The sequence below is a fragment of the Chenopodium album genome, chromosome 20, assembly GCF_948465745.1.
Source record: "Chenopodium album chromosome 20, dcCheAlbu1.1, whole genome shotgun sequence".
Lineage (NCBI taxonomy): Eukaryota > Viridiplantae > Streptophyta > Magnoliopsida > Caryophyllales > Amaranthaceae > Chenopodium > Chenopodium album.
Window position 1 is genome coordinate 23,464,250 of NC_137853.1, and position 9,729 is coordinate 23,473,978.

A 9,729-nucleotide genomic window follows, 5' to 3' on the forward strand; every position below is an offset into this window, starting at 1 on the left:
CAAGTGTTGCACGACTGCGTTGCTGCATAGGAGTCCAACCTTTGTGGCTTTCTTGGCTGACTAGAGGTGTCACAACTGCCCCTCAACGTTTCTACACTTTTAACAAAATATATTTTATTTTGAAAAATAAACTTTTATTTTAGAATAATTGAACCATTCCTAAAATAATGAAATGGGACATTTTGGGATGTTTGTATTTTTTTTTTAATTTTATTTTTGGGATGTGTTGTCTTAATTAAAAATAATCGATTTTTTAATTTCATTAGGCGAGCATATTACCTGATTTCTTTTTGGCAATTTCTATAATATATTATGTCATAAAAAATACGATTTGCGCGCCATGATCTGTTTTTGTAATCTAAATATGGTATGCGCGCTGTCAAGTAAATATTGTGTTTTTGGTTTTTTTTTAGAAACACTTGAACAAGGGGTGTGTATTTCTCGGTAAGGCTACAATTCTAAATATGCACTCTCTTAACGTATACCTACAAAACAACGAAGCTCCGATTTCCCGGAGATTTGCCTTCGATGATCAAGTCAGTAATCGAAAACAAAATTTTTGAGAGAGAAAGTAGAGAGCACTAAAACCATTTTTGGGCATTGTGCCTTACATAGTTATGATTCAACATACTTCCTGTTTATCATAGAATTATTAAGGTATTTATAAAATTTGGGTGGATCATACTCTTAGGGCTTCACAACCTAGATAGGTGTGCCCTTATTGGTTGCCCTATACGTGGTTAGCAAGTGTTAGGGTTGCCTCATTTATTCAAGATTGTTTTGCCTTGATGGGCTTTTGAGCCTCTTTTATATGATATATCTATCTCTTTATGCAATGTGGTATGCTTAGATTGGCTATGTATAGATACCACATGTTGTCTTTTGACTTGGCGACTTATAGACTCGTTATTCATCTATTAAATAGGCATACGTAAAAATACATAGAGACTTGCATGTTCATAATCGGATGTCTAAAGCACCCCGAAACATATTATGCCCCTCGAAAGGGGTGATTTCTTGTCACAAGAGGGATTACATGACATCTTTCAAAAACGACTTAAAATTTGTAACCTTAGAACTTTTCCATGGTTGGTCTGTATCATGTCTAGTTTATTAAAAAGTTTGTTAACTTAGAAAAGTTTTGCATACCTTATACGGTATGACATTTTCTAAGTTAATCAATCATAACGAGCCTATAAGTCTAGGGTATGCAATAGGATGTTATAAAGACTATCTTATAGACTAGTTTAATAATGTTTTAATTGAAAGATTTTGATTGATTTGATATTGTGATTAAATTGGTTGATGGAAATTGTGCATGTGTGTGATTAGTTAAGGAGTAGCTAATCTTGATTGTCATTCTAGATTGCATTGAGATTCTTCATTGATGCGAACCATTGATTTAGAATTCGCAATTATCAATTGAGCTTGATTTGTGATGTACCTAGTTAGTCATTTTTAGAGACCACTAGTTTGACCTCTAGGAAATAGCTTTTTGAGTTCTCTTAATTGCAATTACTATTTATCAGAATGGAAATGAACATTTATCATAATGAACATCCTATCAAATGAACATGAAAATGACCAACCAATATTATGAACATCATATTGCATGAAAATGAACATTTAATTTTTGAGAATGAACATCCGATCCTATAACATCCTAGAAGTTTCAACAATCAAATCAACAATTAAACTAAAGATTCAACAATATATCAAAGATCAATCAATATATTGAAATTGCATTAAAGAGTAAGAAATCCCTACAAAACTTTGATCAAAATAAAAAAATAATGAAGATCAAATGTAGCAATCACCAAGTTACCAAGTTTCTCTCTCTAGAATCTAAGAACAAGAACTTCAAGCTTTAACATTCTCTCTCTAAAATATGATTTTCTCTAATTAATCTCTAACATTAGCTTATTCTCTCTCTAAAAATGAAGAAATTCTATATATTGTAAAACTGACAAAGGAGAAATTAGTTAATCGTCCGAAAAGAACCCATACATGCGCGCCCGCTCCTTAAAATGCATGGCCGCAAAAAAAAGGGTACGGACACAAGGAGCAGGGGCTACGCGCCCGCGCCAGGCAGATGTGTGATGCCTTGTATTTTTAAATATATTATTAATGAAATTATATTTTATTCATAATATTTATTTGTATTTTTTTTTCGGATTTAATTTCAAAAGTTTCAAATTATTTTTGGGTTTAATGAACGATTTTATTACAAAGAACTTTTTAAGATCCTTTCTTCAATAATTTATGTCCAACAAACAAACCAAACCCACTTTCCTTTCTTAATTGACCCATTAATTTTATGAGGCCCAATCTTAAAACTAACCCTACACCACTCTCTCTCCTATAAATACCCCATACATCCCCAAAATTTCCCCACACAAAAGGTTAGTCTTATTTTCTTTCTCTTTTGTTTTATTAATTTGTGTAATTATAATTATTGATTATGGGTTTTGATTTTTTTTGTTTGAAATTAATTTAATTAGTATCAAATTGTATTTTGATGATTAAACTTTATAATTTCCGATTTTATAAATGTTATAATTTTCAGATTTTGTAAGTTTAATAACCTAGGGTTTTTAATTATTGAAAATTATGATTTTAGGGTTTTTATGAACAATTGATTTAGGGCTTTTATAGTAATGATGTTTTGAAATTTTGGTGATTATAACTACTAATTAGTTTAACTTAATTCCAGATTATTTTGAACACGTAAATTCGTGTTTTAATGTTTAGATTTCGGTTCGTTAATATTAATCCCGTTTTAATCCCGATCAGGTTCTGAACTCATTCGATTTTGACAAAAAAGTAGTGTTTTCCATGTGGAAACAATGTTTAAAGAAAGACTCACTACCTTTGGTAGTGAGCACCACCCTTTCGTGGCCAAATTCTTCCTCTAAATATGATTTTCGGGCAGTTTTTCATTTTTAACGAAGTTTTTTTTATGCTTAAAATTTTATCCTTGATTTTGATTAATAAAATTAATTATGTTTAAAGTTAATTAAGCATATAAATATGTTTTTTTTTTTATTTTAATAAGTTTTTCATCATATTATATTGTTGGAAATTACTTGGGATAGTAATATTAATTGTTGGTTGTTTTCTAGGAAGTGATTATTCCCTAGGAGAATTTTAAGTGATTAAAAGTGGCTCAAACGATTGTTTGTACGAGGTACGTACATGTCTACTTCGTTATAATTAGTATCATGTTAGGTACCAAAAGGAAAGAACTTAGTTTCATGATTAGGGAACACTTGGATGGAAACTGTTTGGTTACACATTGATTTAATTCATGTGTTTATGTTTATGAGATATGTTTTGGTGAATTGATTATGTTTGTATGGAATTATGGATGCAAACATGTTGAATTATATTGGATTAATTGTTTGTATGGAATGTTGATACAAACATATTTTATTGGATTGGTTTGTTAACCACATTTGGATTATTAAAGGATTGGAATTGAATGGTTTAAGTGGAATGAATTTATTTATTATTCCACAAGGTTATTATTATTTATTTATTACTCGATCATAACTTTCTAGTATGTTGAGTAAAGGTGGATTAAGCCGAAATGGCTAGGTGAGTTGACTATGTTCAACAATTTTGAATAATTTGGAAGTTTAATGGAATTAAAGGTCAATTTGTGATGTGATCACCATTCTAAATAAGATTAAAAATGAATTGATGTATGATTTTTATGTATGGTCTTCTTGATTGAGGCGGCCATTAATTAAAATTGTAATCACGTAAAGTGAAACATGGATGAGCAATAAAACTCTGGAAAGTGTGCACTTCTAGAGTATTGACAATTATGGGTTGGGGTACACGGTGGTAGCCCGTGGCTTTTCGAGGCTTGTTTGATCAACATGTCCTCTTCTCTTTTGGTATTTACATTTTATTTTATAATGAAAGTTAGATGGGATCCTAGACTAACTTTGTGACAATGGAGTCGCGCCCATTCTTGCATCGCGCTAAACTTTTATTTCAAATGGTCATTTGGGACCAAAATGATTTGGTGGATTGGACAACCTGGTCTATTGCTTACTCCAAATTAAATTAATTAAATTATATATAAAGAGTCAAGTGTTTAGAATTAGTTCATAAGTATGTTGAGTCAATTGAATTGTTTAAGTGTGGAGTCTTGATTATTGAATTCACATTGTATGTTATTTACTTTAATTAATTGAGCATGCTAGGTTTGGTACGTTGTAACTTGTATGTACTCAGCTTTGCTGATTGCGTGCTTTTGTGTGTGTTTTCTTTTGGTTATGGCCTTCGCCTTTCAATGACCCTGTGATGATCCAATTATTACACTTGTATTATTGGGGAGCAGTATTACACAGGTTAGCTTGATGATGTGAAGTTCAGGGATTTGATAATCGCATTGTCAAGGGATGGTGTGATTGAGCGTATTCGTTCTTGTGTTGAACTTATTTATGCTTTTCTATTTCATTTATGTTTTGGACTTTGATTATTGGTATGGTTTTAAATAAGGGCCTTATATGGTTCCAATTTGTAAGCTTTGACTTATTGATTTTCTAAACTATGTTATTTTAAAGACTTAAGTTTGTTTTTCCGCTGCGATAGTTTGATAAAGCCTTAACGTTTTAACACGTGGCGGTAGCACGTCAATGGTTCTCCACTATTTTATTTAAATTAAGTGGTTTGGAAAAGGGAGAATTATTGGGGTGTTACAAGATGCGCGCCCGCGTGTGGGAACAGGTGAGCTCCTCCTCTTGCTTATGTCAATGCTCCCATGCGCTCCACTTGATGCACTTGATGAACACGAAGGTTGATAGATTCTTAAGGAATCCACTCTAGGTTCAACAACACATTTTGATGCCCCCACGGCTCGAGTGCACTACCTAAGGAACTTGGAACCTTGCACAACTCTATACTTGGGCTTCAAAAGAGAGACACAATGCATCCTAAGCGTTGGTAAATCCCGGGAAGAAGTCTTGGAGAATCTTGGATGACGACCTTCTCCTGAAAACAAAGGAAAACAAACAAATAAAATAGAAAAAGGCAAAATAAACCAAGAAAAACAAGAAAATAATGAGAAAACTACTAAAGAAAACACAAACTAAAGAAATAAATGATAAAACTAAGGAAAAAGAGATAAAAGGGCTAGAAAAGCAAATGAAATTCATCCTAAAAGAGGTCAAATGAGTGCCATAAATGACACTTATCAAATTCCCCCAAGCTAAACTTTTGCTCGTGCTCGAGGAAAACAAAAGCATGTAGGAGTAGGATGAAAGGCTTATTCAAATAAGAAGAAGGAAAGCTAAAGATAAGAAACTACACTAAGACTCACTTTGTAGGTATCACAGTTGTTTTTAGCTACAACAAGCCCTTTAAACCCCAAAGTCGCCTATAAGGATGAGTGAGGTCTCATAAGGGTTCCCAAGAGTTTGACCCATAACTCTTTAAAGTAAAAATGAGGCAGATCATAAAAGGAAAAATGATATAAAAAAGAAAAGTAAAATAAAAAACTTTTGAAATGGACTTTTGCAAGTGACCAAATACAAATGAATAAACAACTTTCTAGACAAATAAGGTATGCACATTCCAAGATATCTAAGGTTGATTGAAACATAGAATATGCTAAGCATAGAGAACTAGTAGACACAATCCACCTTCATCCTGTTTAATCTTACTGCGTTCTCCCTACTAGTTTCAAATCCACCTCTAGTGAGCATCTCATGATTCCTCAAGCTTAAATAGTTTTTCGTCAGGAATTAAATTATGTTAGTCAGGAATTAGATTTAATTTGTCAAGTAATGGTTTATTTTTGTCAGAAATAAGATAAATTATCTCAATCAGGAATAATTGTTCAAGTCAAAAATTAGATAAATTAAAAAGGAATAAGAATACTTTACTCAGGAATTATAGCATTTTGGTCAGAAATTGACTTAAAATGAAAGTAAATACATTTCTAATTAGTAATGAGATAATTTTGTTCAGGTATTAGATTACTTATGTCAGGATTAAGAATGTTGCTATCATGAGTAAGAATCTGTTAATCAGGATTAAATAATTTGAAATCATTAATATATCTTAGTCAGGTATTGCATTATTTTTCTCAGGAATTAAACTATTTTAGTTAGGAATTAGCTTACATTAAATTATAGAATACATATATTATGAAGCTAAAACATATTTTATTAGTCAGGAATTAAATAGTTCTTAGAAAATTTAAAACATAAAACTGCTTACCTCTGGTATGGCGTTGCTCAATGCAAGATCCTTATCAGTGAAATTTGATTTTGGCTCTATTCCACACATTGACTTTTTGAAAATTGAAAGAAGCCAAACAAATGTTTCAGTCTTTTCATCAGTTATGAATGCACATCCAAACATTGTTGTTCTCCAGTGATTGTTTATACCAACAAATGGTGCACATATCAACCCATATTTGTTTGTTCAGTATGTTGTATCAAAGATTAAAACATCACCATAGGCTTTGAAATCTTCAAGCATTTGAGAGTCACGCCAAAAATAGCTCACCATATTATTTTCTTCTCCAAATTTCAGTCTACAAAAGAATGAAGGATCTCTATCTGCTTTTTCTTGAAGGGTGTCTAATACATTCTGCATGTCTCCACCTTCAACAATACTCATTTTCACCCTTGATACATAGTTAAGGTGGTCTCTCTTAGTACGACCTACACATTTTTCTCCTCCAGCTTCATTGCTTATATAATTGTTAGCATCCATTGCTTTAATACCACTCTCAATCATGCTCTCAATTAGCTCACCCATTGGAGCTGATATTTGCCTTTCTGATCTTAGATGATGTCGTTGAACTGTTATTACCAATTCATGATTATGTTCCAACTCAAGCGTAAGAATTACAAAATCCTTCTTTATTTTTCTTGAAACGAATATGGGCTTTGCATCCAGTTCTTGTCTCATTTACCTCCCTTTCTTTTCTCTTTTTTTTCATCAGTTTTACCCAATATGGGTATTTCCACTGAATTTTGTTCACCTGCTATCTTCAATTTACCATTCGCCCGTCCTTCCTTAGAGCATCTAAAATAAAACTCATACAGTTTATCATTGGTATCTCTTCTCTTTGTTGATTTTCTGACGCTGAAATCAATAGATCTTGAATGAGCTTTGTATAAAAAAAATATTCATCATTGTAGTCTGATACTGTATAACCTGCTAGACATCTACTTATGTTTTCATCCTTGTCATATTTGTAATAATCTGTAACAAAAGTAAACATGAATCATATCATATTGTATTTTTGTCAGAAATTACAATTATAGACAGTAATTAAATGTTTTTTAAATTTATAATACTCAGGAATTAGCATGTCTTAGTCAAGAATTAGATTATTTAGATAAAGTATTACATTATATTAGTCAGGAATTAAATTATGTTAGTCAAGTTTAAGATAATATTAGTCAGGAATTTAGATAATAATAGTGAGGAATTGTTATGTTTTACAAACCTAGGTCTTTTGTCAGTTAGATTATTGCATATAGGAATTAGATTTTTAAATCCAATCAGAAATTACATTAAAACTGTTAGGAATCTGATTATTTTCAGGAATCAGAAATAAGTTTTTATCAGGAATTACCATATTATTTTTCTTAGGATAAAGGTTCTACTAGTCAGGAATTATATTATTTCTATCAGAAATTAGACTATATTAAATTAATTATCAGCCATTACATCATTAAATTACAGAGTATTTAATTATCATTGTATAATACTTATAATTTTTATAATTGTTAAACACGCATACCTATTACATTTGCAACATCTTCATCTCTTTCTTCATTGATGTTGTCTTCTATAATTACATTATCTACTGCATTCATCATTAGTATATATATTTATATTTCACTGCCTAAAATTATAAAAAAAAAAAAAAATTGGATTCAAATTTATATTAATTTTCTGCGACATCTTACATATAATCTGAATTAAAATAGCCTTTCATGCAAATTATAAGTCGAAATTAAATACGATCGGAAAATATATTGGCCTTGATTGCAAATCATTAGTCGATATTAAATACGATCGGAATATAAATTAGCCTTAATTGCAAATTATTAGTTGAAATTAACTACCATTTGAAATTAAATTAGCCTTATTGCAAATTATAAGTTGAAATTAACAGCGGTCTAAAATTAAATTAGCTTGATTGCAAATTATAAGTCGAAATTAACTCGAATTTAAATACGATCTGAAATTAAATCGAAATTAAATACGATCTGAAATTAATTTGGCCTTGCATGCAAATTATAAGTCGAAATTCATATTACAAATTCAATATGATATTTAATCAAATATGATTTGAAATTAAATACGATATGAAATTATGAACTAAATTGTACCTTTTTCAGCAGTAATTGAGCTAGAAATTGATTCCATAGGTGAATCAGATTCTCCTTCAATTATCATTATGTTGTTTGATTTCTCCATTTTTTTAATTTGAATTCTTTGAAATTTGAAGATTTGAATGCTTTGAAATTTGAGGAAATTAAGTCGTTGAAATTCGACAAAATGAAGGCGTTCAAAATTTTGAGTAAATGACGGCGCTCGAAATTTGAGGAAAATGATGAAAACGAAAAAATTCAGATATTTTATAAAATGGCGCACGGGCTTTGGTCGGGTTTATCATGCCCGCGCCTTATTGATTATGAGCCCGGTCTCACGTGAGTCCAGTTTCACACAAAACGTTTTGATGTTAGATATAAATTGTTAATGTCAGATTATTAATGTCAAATATTAGATTTCTCTTATTAGATATTAGATTATTAATGTCATATATTAGATTTCTTATGTTAGATATTAGATTATTAATGTCATATATTAAAATATTATTGTCATATATATATAATGTACTCGCGGTGAGTCCGATCTCACACAAAAGCTTCTCTATTTTTAAACTATGTATGTTTGTTTATAAATATATATTTTGTTCATTATCACTAATATTACATTTACAAATTGTACTATAATGCAGCCTGCTACAATCATGACGATATTGAACATCAAATATTGTACTCAAATTAATATAGCAAAAGGAAAATTCAAGGTTGAAGATATAAACAATATGACAAAATGTAATTCACTTTAAAATTTACTAATGCAATGCCTATAAGGCTTAGATGTTCTATGTAGATACTTCGTATATGTCAATTACATATTTGATAAATAATTATATTATGTAATAATATTTTTTTCTAATTCTTATTAAAAAGATGTTAATGAATCGATCAAAATGTATTAATCAAAAAATCCCATTTGTATAAATAACATTTAAAATCATATATATACGCAATATATTTGTTTCCAAATATGTAAATGTTCATTTCTGAATCCGCAAATGTTCATTTTTAAATCAGTTAATTGACAAAACTTCCTAAACAGGACAAAATGACGTTGTTTTGTGAAGAGACCAGCCAGTGACGGCTGGACTCGGGTCTACTTAAAAATTTGCAATTTGATCTAGTATAATAACTAAATATTTATTTTAGGCCAACAAAAGTCATCCCAATTAGCAAATCATTAACATCAACCCTTGAAAATCAAAACCAATTCAATGATATACAATAAAATTCAAGAACTTTTAACTGCTAGTGTGTGTGTGTGTGCGTGTGCGTGTGTGTGTGTGTGTGAGAGAGAGAGAGAGAGAGAGGAAGGAAGTAAGAAGGAAAGAGAGGGAGAACCACAACAGTAATCAGGATCACA